General features: G+C 41.2%; 1 long non-coding RNA gene across 1 annotated transcript in view; it reads right to left on the reverse strand.

Annotated features, from left to right (window-relative positions):
- LOC128339918 (uncharacterized) overlaps positions 1–4,203 on the reverse strand; it is a 60,193-nt gene extending 55,990 nt beyond the window's left edge. Inside the window, exon 1 of the long non-coding RNA XR_008313321.1 lies at positions 4,069–4,203. This is a non-coding gene — a long non-coding RNA (uncharacterized LOC128339918). The remainder of the gene's footprint in view (positions 1–4,068) is intronic.
- Between the last annotated feature and the right edge of the window lie 8,638 nt (positions 4,204–12,841).

Below are 12,841 nucleotides of genomic sequence, written 5' to 3' on the forward strand. Positions count from 1 at the left end.
AGATTAGTTTTCAGAGGCTTCATGCTGGAAATCAAGTGAGGGGAATCAGGACAACACCTCCATGATGACCTTTTAACCCTGTGGGTCCATTGTGGGGCATTGTCCCTCTGTTCCCCTCATTTCTGGAGCAAAAGAGCTAGCTTCACTAGCAGCTTAAGATTTAAGTAGTATTGTTTCCTCTTTAAATCTCAAGCACTGATGAAAGGCAAGCATTTTACCAGCTAGGGGAGTGGCATGTCAGAATTCTGATGGAGTTCTGCAATGACAGGAGTGAATTTTATCAGGGTTCTGACTGTTGGAGGTTCTGCTGTCATTGGGGAATCCATTCTGATAATGCCCAACAGAGGGTATATTGGGTCCAATATGCCTGTCAGACCTACATGATTGCATAGCTCTATTTAGCTAGTATTTATAAAAGAGAGGGTTTTCATTCTGGGGGGAAATCTAATCACTGTAATTTGTAATTTATATAAAAGTTTGTCTAGTTCATAATAGTTGAATGTATTATGAACAGAGTGCCATTTCCCTGAAAGGTTGTTTGGTTTGCAATAATGCAACTTTGCCCATGTGCAGTCAGCCAGAGCCTAAAGCCAGTTGCTTTTCAGGATACGTATGCCTATAATTTTTTTAATGTTAACTCCTTATTTTTGATGAAATTCTGGCCTAATTCACACATAACGTGAAACCTGAGGTTGACAAACCCATGGTTTCAATTTGAAACCATAAATCGGATCACAGACATTCATCTAACTGCAGTCCAACAACCTCTGTTTTCAAGGCGGGGGGGGTGGGGCTCCCTGCTCCTGCTCTGCTGCTTCCCCTGGGAAGCCTTCCACAAATCCAAAGGATATTATGGTGCTCCATGTGTCAGATCCTTGCCGCGTGAGCAGACGGGGGAACACCAGGTGTGAGGACGGATCTTTATTCCCATTCAAAATTCCTGGGTTTGGGCTAGTGTTGTGCCATATGCAGATCTCCCACCACAGGGAACCATGGGGGAGGGGAGCCCAAATTTCCAGTGACCCCAGAAGAGCAGGGTTGCCGTTTCGGGGCATAAGCAAGGGTGCACATGTTCATATGGGCAGACAGGCTGGCAGGGGGCATGCTTTGACAGCTACTTGGCGGCAGTCACCAAGGCAGGAAGAGCAGTTGCCATCTCCGTGGCTTTTCTGCATAAAACAACCTGACTTGATATAGAGCCCCAATGGCCTGTCACTCTTGTGAGAATTTGCCATGGGGAAAGGGATTGTTTTGTCACCACGCATGATTAATATGCTGCCCGACACCCCTGTCCCCACAGACAGTTCGTCTCATGAGCTGTGAGGGGGCATCCTGATGGCCTTACACTCTCATGACTGAGCAGTCCGCTTGGGATCAGCATCTGTCACCATCATATATGAAGAATCTTCCTTCCTAGTGATCACAGTGCTATTCCTGCTGCCCGGCCCTTCTCGTGAGTTTGCCTAGGGGCTGCACATGTACCCCCAGGGGAAGGAGCTGGGCCCCTGTTCCCCAACTTTCTTCTACAAAAAAGAGAAATTGGTGTTCTGGAAGCCATAGTTGGGGCTGCCTTTTAAACCTGATTCCTCCGCGCCATATGTTTCCACCTAATGCATAAATGGGGTGCCCTGCTTACGTTGCCACCTTGACTGTTTTTGAATATATATCATTGTTGCTTTGTTCTCAGGGAGCAAAGCAGTGCCCGTAGTGTCATCCCAGCCCCTTTTCCTCCTACTAACCTCCCTAAACGCCTGCCTGGAGTCAGTAATGGGCTGGATGAGGGATAACAAACTGAGACTGAATCCAGATAAGACGGAGGTACTCATTGTGTGGGGTCGAAACTCTAGAGATGATTTTGATCTGACTGTTCTGGATGGGGGTGCACTTCCCCGGAAGGAACAGGTACGCAGTCTGGGGGTGCTTCTGGATCTGAGTCTCTCCCTGGTGTCCCAGGTTGAGGCAGTGGCCGGAGGTGCCTTCTATCAGCTTTGGCTGATACACCAGCTGAGTCCATTTCTTGAGATAGATGACCTCAGAACAGTGGTACATCTGCTGGTAACCTCCAGACTGGATTGCTGTAATGTGCTCTATGTGGGGCTGCCTTTGTATGTAGTCTGGAAGCTACAGTTGGTTCAGAATGCGGCAGCCAGGCTGGTCTCTAGGTCATCTAGGAGAGACCATATTACTCCTGTATTGGAGGAGTTACACTGGCTGCCGATATGCTTCTGGGCAAAATACAAGGTGTTAGTTACAACCTAAAGCCCTAAACAGCTTGGGCCCTGGGTATTTAAGAGAACGTCTTCTTCATTATGAACCCCACCGCCCATTGATATCATCAGGAAAGGTCCGTCTGCATTTCCCACCGGCTTGTCTGGTGGCTACTCAGGGACGGGCCTTCTCTGTTGCTGCCCTGAGGCTTTGGAATGTGCTCCCTAGTGAAATAAGAGCCTCTCCATCTCTGAAAGTTTTTAAAAAGTCTTTAAAGACACCTCTGTTCACCCAGGCTTTTAACTGATACTGTTTTGATTGTTTTTAATGTTGTTTTAGAGCATTGTTTTTTTAAAAAATGTAATTGTTGTGTTTTAAATTTCTTGTTTTGTTTTTATCTAATGTTTTAATGTTGTTTTTATCTGTTGTAAACTGCCCAGAGATGTAAGTTTTGGGTGGTATAAAAGTATATTAAATACATACATACATACATACATACATACATACATACATACATACTTGCCAGTAGGGGGAAGGAAGGGACAGAGCAGGAAGGACGAATGCCCTTGTGTGACTTTGCCACTTGATGGGTTGACAAGCTTGGGATGGGATGTGGCAGCATCCCTGTTGCAGGCAACTGCATTGCTGCATCAGAGACAAAAGAGGGGCAGGGCTGGTACTTGGAGAGGCAGCCAGCGGGAAGCGCTGCTGGCATGGAGCGGGCATGATCCCGGGTGGGTGTGTGCCACCGTCTCTATGAGTGTGGTTTCAAAAACCTTATGGATCCATGGTTATGACACTGTCCACATTCGTGCATAACACTTTGGTGGCCAAACCTCAGGTCTCAGCAACGAACCTTATGGCAAACCGAAGGTTCAAATTAGAGTTTGGCGAGGTAAACTACAGGTTGCTTTCAGCTCAAAACCATGGTTGCACAAATCAGGACTTTTCAGAGTTCCAACCTCTGCTCCATTTAACTCTGTTTTCATGTTATGTCCAAATACGGCCTCTCATTAATTGCTGTGAACTTTAAAACTAGTTGCTTTGAAAGCATGTGCACAGTCTTAATAGGTTACTCTTGATTAAAATCTCATTGATGTCTGTGATCTAGAACATCAGGTGTTCTGACCCCTTTGGGGGGGGCAGTTTCTTCTCCATTGGGATTAATGACCCACCCACCCCTGTTTTTAGGAATATTTTATGTGGTTGTTGACCCTCTCCCTCAAGTTATAAAATCTTGGTAGATACAAACACAAATAAAAGATGTTGGGGGTAATTTCCAGAACACTTGCCATGATTAGTCACCTACTCGACTTCTGAGTAGGTGAAACCAAACTATAGTATATGGCACCATCTACACACCTGTGCTAATATTACAAGCCAGAAAAGAACTCTTTGGAAACAGACAAATGCCAAATGCTCACTGTGAAAGCTGGTCAAACCTAGCCAAAAGCAGTTTGCTCATCACTACTGAAAACAGTGCCAGCCTGACTACTTACATGAGCAAGTCATGCAGATGTTTGGGGCACCAATGAAACAGTGTGCAATCTAAGAGGTAAGATACCTTGAAAAATCACCAGGAATGCCTAGAAGCAATTCTTAGATCATATGCTGCTTCCTCAGCTATATTACATGGGATTGTTGGCATAATTTCTTGGATCATTCAATGCAGTTGTTTGGGAAGCAGCAATATGTCTTGGGCTGGCCCTGTCTGAAACACTTGCAAAAGCTGCTAAAATCCAATTCATGGATTTGAGACTGCCTCCAACTGTCTCTTTCTTTATACCTATTGGTCTTGCCAGAAATGGTTATTTATATTGTGTTTGCCTTTTACTTAGCATAAGCATACATTCAACTTACATTTTGTATGTAGGTGTGAGTCTCCAAGTGCAAAATACATAATCTTCTGAATTCTGCGCACATGTTTACATCACTGCTTTTCTCAGTAAAATGCTGTTGGTGAATCTAGGAGGCCACTGTGCAACTGATCTCCCTGTCCCATCCAGCTCCCTGTGAGTCCTAGGGTGGAGGGCTGCTCAAGTTATAAACAATGAGACAATTATGAGACAATACATTATCTCATAATAAAGGCTGCCCTTTAACAAGTGCTGCTTCTGGGTGTGCGCACACACACCAGCACAGCCTGTAGCAGTAGCCTGGCTCCAACTGGATGACCATCTTGTGCGGAACAGGAATGTCCTGTACAGAAAGAGTCATTCCACCCTGTGTGGCTAATGCTGTGCTGAGAATCATGGGAAGCAGGGAGGTAGCTGGATGCCCAATATGGTTTAGTAGTGGCCTATATCTGGTTGAGAGTAATGGTGAAGGATCGCCTGATCCTTTTGAATCTCAGCACCCGACATTCTGCATGCAGAGGCTAAGCCAGTAGATCACACATGATGATGATGATAATGAAGATGATGGTGATAATAATAATCAATAATAATAAATGATTATGATAACAAGAGAAGCAATACATTCTTTTTCATGTTGCCTTACAGATTTATACATGGATATATTCTACATGGATAGACTCTAGCATTCATCTACTGCATGAATAGACTCTAGCATTCATTTCAATGGAGGTGGGAGCTCTGAGCTCTGAGCTCTGCAATCAGATGAGTGCTTGGAAATGTTCCTCCGTTGAAGTGAATGGAGAAAGCTTTGATGAGCCCCTAGACTTGCAGCAGATTGTTTGATTGGAATAGTGGTTGAGTGGCATGGAGCAGCAAAATTACTTTCCTCGCCCAAACAAAAGTCCAGTTAAATCAATTTTATAAACTATCTTTATTCATTGTTACACTGAAAACCTGACAGATTGGAAAGACCTTGACAAATGCAACAATAAAACTAAATGTGGTTAGGTCCTCATAGGAAAATACATATAAAGCCAGTTTATGATATTTATATTTCATTCTTTTACTTGGCATATTTGTTTTCATGAAGATAACTTTATATAAACTATCAATATTATTCATCACCATTTTGATCTAGGAGAAAAGTTTCATCCTTCAGTAGTGCACGTAATAGAATTGGTCAGATTGGAAGCACATTTTTATCTTGCATCTTTAATATTTCACAGTTCAAGCAACAAAATTTAACTAAAGTGTTCGATATAGAACTAGTAAACTCACCACCCAAATATCAATGTACCCTATATTTTGTTTCTGGCTTTGAAATGCACTGATGTATTACTTAAAGTAGACATTGTTAGTAGCCAATTCTCAATAAACACTGCTGTAAAATGTCTTATTCCATCTGTCATTCTGAATTTCCATAGAAAATACTCTCACTTCCAGGTGGCCTTAGTTGTAGTTTGGCATCTCCATTTGCTTATCCCTCTTGCCACCCCATATACCACTATAGTCTCCTTGCTTAGCTGCCTACCAAGTTGCATGACCAATTTTCAAATGAAATACATATCTGTGAAATATATAATACAGTTATAGGATGTGGCCAGACACCATTCCATCCAATTTCATGCCCAAAGGCAGAATCTTCTACATATTAACCAACATTTCATACCACACATCAGTCTCCCTATGAATTAACCTTCACCATGTATAAGCAAAGAGCATGAGTGAACATGGCACACCATGGTTGTAGTCAAAATGTTTAAAAAAACAACACACACTTCAGGATTGCTAACCAGTCATACTAATTTTCTTTTCAACCTTATACAGGGCAGTGAGTTAGACCAGGCCTGTACAACTGGTGACCGTGACCCATCAAACTAAATGCAATCTGAAAGCCGTATATGGCAAACACAACCAGCTCAATGAACCTCTTTTTTGTTGTTTTGCTTGGGACTGTACAAATAGGGGGAGTCAAGCAACTGAGAGGTCACAATGCTTCATTAATGAGCTATGTTCAGCTTGATGGGTCACAAGTGTTTGCTTTCTGATAAGGATTCAACTCAAATGCTTGAGTTGGACTCTGGTTGGAAAGCAAAATTAACCTAAGCATTTTTCTTGATGCTAAAATGACCCACTGGGTTCCAATGGATTGTGTATCCCTCAGGAACATATTTACGCACATGGACAAGGCATTTGAAAGGACAGGAGAGACACAAAAATCACTTCCCTTCCCCAGCCACACCCAGTCCACTGTTCAAAGAAGCCTTCAGCAGAGGGACTGAAGGCTTCTTGCAGACCCACAGCCTTCTTGTTGCTGAAGGGCTGTAAATCATGTTGACCATTGTAGGTATTTTAGTGATTCTCCACATTCTATATTAATGGACAAATATTCTGAAAAATTGGACACTCGTATATCTAATAAACACATCCAAATGAGATGGGAATCTGAAGCACCAAATCAAGTAGTACATGCTCTAAATAACAAATTGAATACAACTTTTTGCACATTCAGATTTATTAAGCCATCCATCTTGACCACAATGGAGCTAAAATTATGTTCAACACCAGCCAGATTCACACTTTTAGTTATGGAAACCTGGTCATTAAAATGGATTATATAGCTAAGCAGGCAACTTTTGTTTCCAATTAGCTTTGCCCAAACTTCCTTTCTCTAGGTTCCTGGTATTACCAATCCTTTTCTCTTAGGTCTCCTGCTTCCATTTTGTTTTCTCTTGTCCCCACTCCACTTCAGGTCTTACTACCCCTACCTCCTTTCTTTGGTCCCTTTTTATTCTGCTTACTTCAAATAATAGAACTGTCAGTGTTTATAGTGTGCTTATTCTGACCCATGATTATCTTTGGCCAAAACCTTTGAAGCAGTTCAAAAACCTGAACATAGGAACATAGGAAGCTGCCATATACTGAGTCAGACCCTTGGTCTATCTAGCTCAGTACTGTCTTCACATACTGGCAGCAGCTTCTCCAAGGCTGCAGGCAGGAATCTCTCTCATCTGCAAACAGAAAGCTAGTGAGCTAGGAAAAACATTCAGGGAAACCCATTCACATTTCTTAAAAGAGTGTGTGGTAGCCAAAAGAGTGTGGCAGGGAGTAAGCAAGTTGTTAGAGTGGCCTGATCTGGAAAAACAGACTTGGGAAGAACTAACCTCGGGTTTGAGTGATAGAACCTCTTTTCGAGGTCCCAGAAAGAAACCTTCAAGGAAATGGAATGGAACAGGTGCCCTCATACTAGGGAACTGGAACGTTCCCCTTCTTGTAATCAGATTAGTAAACCTATATGTCATTTATGCAATGCTCCTGCATAGGAATAGGGAGGGAAGATGCAACCAAGAGGTTCACATGGATGAGACAGTAAATCTCTTCTGGGAAAATTTGTATGGTTATGTGCAAAAAAATGCACCTCTTCTAAACAGCAATGGGACAAATTATGGAAATGGACGTTGGACGTAACCCCCCCCCCGCCCGATTACCTGATGTGCCTTGTAATCTCCCATCCCCGAGTTACAGTACTGCCTGCATATACTTTATAACCCTGTGGGTCTCCAAATCCTTATGTGTAAATCTTTGTAGATATATGATGTACAAACAACTACTTTGTATATAATTGTGTTTTGGCAACGTACTGTATGTTTTGGTAGTTTGTTGGTTCAATAAAATAATCTTGTCCTATTAAAAAAATAATAATAATCTTGTCCTATCTTGAAGAAGCCAGAGAGGGAATTTGAAACCTTCTGCTCTTCCCAGAGCAGCTCCATCCCCTGAGGGGAATATCTTACAGTGCTCACACTTCTAGTCTCCCATTCATATGCAACCAGATTGGGTCCTGCTTAGCTAAGGGGACAAGTCATGCTTGCTACCACAAGACCAGCTCTCCTCTCCTCTCCTCTGCAGAAAAACCAGTCTGACCAGAGATGATAGGGAGCCAAGAAAAAACAGTGCATACATCACAGGCATGTCATTAGCATCACAGATGGGTTCGTTTCATGGTACTTCAAACTTTCTTAAAACCTATCTGTAACTTAATTCAGTGATATAGTGACAAGTTATACTGGTAAATGCCATTAAAAACTTGCATTTACTATACTAATATATGATTGTACACAGCAGTTGAATTCTGTGGGCCCGATTCACTGCAATGAATAGAACCAGATAAGTAAAAATGGTCATTAAATGTCCCTACAATTCCTACAGGGAATTAAATTTCCCTACAACTACAGTGATCCTGAAATATTTACTGAAATATTTACACATGCAGCCTTTGTTCCCATGATTAGACATGCTGAGTTTTTGAATAATGTCTCATTTGCTTGCGTAGGCAATGAATGTGGAACATTTTTGCTTACACGAATACTTGATCTTTAAACCTCCCCCTCTGCCCAATTCATGAAATAAAAACGGGTGCGGGGGGGGGGAGGCATGGCAGCAAATATGGCTTGAAAGATATTTTGTCAAAAACACTTCAAGGTTGCTATGCTTTCCCTTCCACTACAAAACCTAAAGTGAAAGAAGCCACTGAAAGTTCTGCAAATGTGCATGCCAAGAAGACACACAATAACTAAGGCCTCAAAAAATATTCAAGATGTGCATGTTAAATCTCACTTTTGATTTTCCAGAGATTTTCCAGTAGCCCTTTGTTTCTACATGAAAATATAAACCAAGCTTGTCCATTGTTTCCATGTTTTTCTCTCCTGTGAAAACGACTCTTCCTGATGTCTTTTAAAAATTAATTGTGTTTAGATTATGCTTACATTTCAAGTAACTACAAAAAGAACAGGAGAGATACAAATGATTGGGAAGCGAGTGAAGCTTTTTGTTAAGTACTTCATTCTGCTGGCTGGGCTGCTGTTCATTTCTCTTCCCCCTCCCGCCCCATGACATGGTGCCTTTATGTTGCTCGGCAACTACTGTAGTGCGGCAGCACATGCGTGTTAGGCCGTAAATTCTTATCAACTTTTCTTCTTTCTCCTTTTAAATAACCAACTCCATAACAGGACATTTTCTTTTTCTTCTTCTTCTGATGGCTAAATAACATCTGTGGGGATTTCAAAGGCTGTTCAGTATGCCTGCAAGGACTGAGATAATTTATTACAATTCCTGACAAACACACACATACCCACATCCACCTGACGTGATTATCAGTAGTCATCTCTCTCTCTCTCTCTCTCGCTCACTCCACACTATCCTGTTTCCTCTAAGCAGAAAGTTACTGAAGTGCTATTTTTACAGCAGAACTAACAGTTGAGAGGAAAGATCCTGGACTAATTCCATCTACTATTTGTGTCAGACAAAGGCTTTTGCTTTTGCTTCCCCTCCTTGTGGAAATCTAGTGTCCTGCTGCTTCCATTTGTTTTTGATCTGCCTCATTAAAAGACTATTGATGGCTTTAACTATTGTCCTTGTTTAGGTACAGATTTACAAGCACTAATATCTGACTGTGCTACGATTAATGGGAGCCCACGGAGTTTACTATTATCCTTAGGTCCCTTGACCACACATGTCGGGGTTTTAGGAGGGGTCATGCACTCTTATGAAAAACTCTAAAGCAGGCTTAAACCTGGGAACGTTTTAATAGGATTGAATCTGTAATAGGATTTGGCAGCCTGGTCTAAAATATATAGTGTTTTCATATTTCTTTTTATGTCTTTATTATCTTTTTTTAAAAAATGCAGATCATTTTTTCAACAAGTAAAATTCCTACTAGAAAGTTTCAAGAATCAACTCAGTACAGAATTTTAAAAGGAATGAAGGAGTTGGAAGTTTTTATACACAGCTTAGTTTATAACAGAATATGGATTTTAAAAAGCTTTAAATTCAGTGGCATTTCTGATGTGATAATCTGTATATTTTTAGCTAATGTGCTGTAAAAATTCAGAAAGTCAGTGGCAATATTCTCCCTTTTCTTAAGCAAAATAATTCTTCAAGAAAATATGGCTAGGACTTCATTGAAGCAAGAGTTCTGATGAATAACAAAGCTCTCCCATGCTGACTCCTCCCTTATTCAAACAACAAGGGCACATTAGGAGACCGTGGCTAAGGAATAAATAAGATTGATTTAAAATAAGACTGCAAGCAAAGTAGTAGAGGGAATAAGTGAAGGTAGGGGGGAAACTGAGAGAATTTTATCAGTAATTACTTTCCATTGGGATCTCAACAATGGTTCATTTGAGCTTTGTTCACATTATGTATTGATGTTTAGGATCCCCCACCCACCACCACCTTTTTATTTCACACTGTATGCAGTTTGACTTGCTTTTGTAAAAGTACAGGACCATTCCTTTTAGAGATGCTCTTGTTACTTCCCTTTGTCATGGAGCAAAGGAATATATACGGCACATGTCCATGGGGTCATGTTGAGAAGACTTTGGTGGTAAATCCTAAGGCACCAAAGTAGACACTGGTGCTGGATGGTGTCATGAAAAAGTAATGGAATGCTAAATTACAGGTTTGCTTTGCTTTGTTTTAAAAGATCCAGTAAAGAAGAAAGCTGCAAAAAATCTGAACTTTGGCTAAAACAAATTGTTTGTTGACAGCTCTCCTCTACAAAATTCTTGGCTTCAGTGAAACAGTACCAATTGAAAAAACAGCACAACTGCTGTTACCATAGATCTTGGTTTACTTTGCTTTCAGACTCAGGTATTATTTGAAGACTGCATTTACCTTCACATGACATAAAAAGTTGCAGCCAGAACTTATTCAGCAAATAATCACCTTGGGGGAATCCAAGCAGCAGTTGCCCACTATGTCAAGCATGGCAGCATCTGGGAGTAGAGCTGATTCCAGATTTCAATTGGTCCAGAGCAAAATGCCCCCTATGTCTTCCTGGGGTTCCCCTAAGGAAGGCAGTCCCTAATTAGGTAACCCCCCTTCTCATGATGAGGAGGTGACAATGGAGGAGACTGTTCTCTCTTGTTGAAGATAATCACACCACCACTAATGCACAAGGCTATGAGATCCAGGTGTTCAGTGGTCTTAGGGGTTGGCAGAGGGCAGTTGTCCAATGATAGTGATTCCTGACATTGACCCTGGTTGGAAAAACTGATGGAATGACCCAGCCAAAGTTAAGTACTTTCAACTCCCATGGATTTCAGCAGGATACTTAAGAAGCACTTAAATGTCTTCCATTAAATGAGAATTATTTCTTGTTTATCGTCGCAGAATATAGGCTGTTCCCAGTAAAGCTGCTTTTTGTAATTGGCTGATGGTGATTTCTGTGGCCCCTATGGTGTTGAGGTGCTCTTCAAGGTCTTTTGGAACTGCACCCAGGGCGCCAATTACCACTGGGATTATTTTGGTCTTTTTCTGACACAGCCTTTCAATTTCAATTTGTAGATCTTTGTATTTGGTGATTTTTTTCTATTTCTTTTTCTTCTATTCTGCTATCCCCTGGTATAGCTATGTCGATTATTTTAACTTGTTTTTCTTTCTTCTCGACTACAGTTATATCTGGTTATTGTGTGGCAGATGTTTGTCTGTTTGTAGTTGGAAGTCCCATAATATTTTTGCATCTTCATTTTCTTCAACTTTTCCAATTTTATCGTCCCACCAATGTTTGGCTACAGGTAGCTTGTATTTTTTGCAGATGTTCCAGTGTATCATCCCTGCTACCTTGTCATGCCTTTGTTTGTAGTCAGTCTGCGCGATCTTTTTACAATAGCTGATTAGGTGGTCCACTGTTTCATCTGCTTCTTTACAAAGGTGGCACTTGCTGTTTGTTGTGGATTTTTCGACTTTTGCTCTTAGAATTATTATTTCTTGTTTACATGGTCAGACAGGTGTTATTGACTGGTTTGTTTTATCCAGACATTGAGTCCTTCCCAAGGACCTGGGATGGCTGAATTTTATTGTCAATTGTTATAGATATCGTCGCAGAATATAGGCTGTTCCCAGTAAAGCTGCTTTTTCTAATTGGCTGATGGTGATTTCTGTGGCCCCTATAGTGTTGAGGTGCTCTTCAAGGTCTTTTGGAACTGCACCCAGGGCGCCAATTACCACTGAGATTATTTTGGTCTTTCTCTGCCACAGCCTTTCAATTTCAATTTGTAAATCTTTGTATTTGGTGATTTTTTCTATTTCTATTTCTTCTATTCTTGCTATGTCGATTATTTTAACGTTTTTCTTTCTTCCCAACTACAGTTATATCTGGTGTATAGTGTGGCAGATGTTTGTCTGTTTGTAGTCGGAAGTCCTATAATATTTTTGCATCTTCATTTTCTTCAACTTTTTCAATTTTATCGTCCCACCAATTTTTGGCTACAGGTAGCTTGTATTTTTTGCAGATGTTCCAGTGTATCATCCCTGCTACTTTTTCATGCCTTTGTTTGTAGTCAGTCTGTCCAATCTTTTTACAACAGCTGATTAGGTGGTCCACTGTTTCATCTGCTTCTTTAGGTGGTCCACTGTTTCATCTTGCTGTTTGTTGTGGATTGTTCGACTTTTGCTCTTATTGCATTTGTTCTTAGTGCCTGTTCTTGTGCAGCCAGTATTAAACCCTCCGTTTCTTTCTTCAAGTTGCCATTCTTAAGCCATTGACAGGTCATGGTGATGTTTGATTTTCCATTTATATTGTGCAAATATTGACCATGCAGGGGCTTATTTTTCCATTTTTCTGCTCGGTTCTTGACTTGTTCTTTCTTGTAGGCCTGCTTTGTTTCATTGGTGTTGAATAGTTTCTCGTTCTTGACCATTTGAAGTGCATCTTCTTCACTGTCCTTGATATATTCTTCAAGGCCTCTTTTCTCCTCCTCTACTGTTTGATGGAC

The sequence above is a fragment of the Hemicordylus capensis genome, chromosome 1 (assembly GCF_027244095.1).
Source record: "Hemicordylus capensis ecotype Gifberg chromosome 1, rHemCap1.1.pri, whole genome shotgun sequence".
NCBI classification, from domain to species: Eukaryota; Metazoa; Chordata; class Lepidosauria; order Squamata; family Cordylidae; genus Hemicordylus; species Hemicordylus capensis.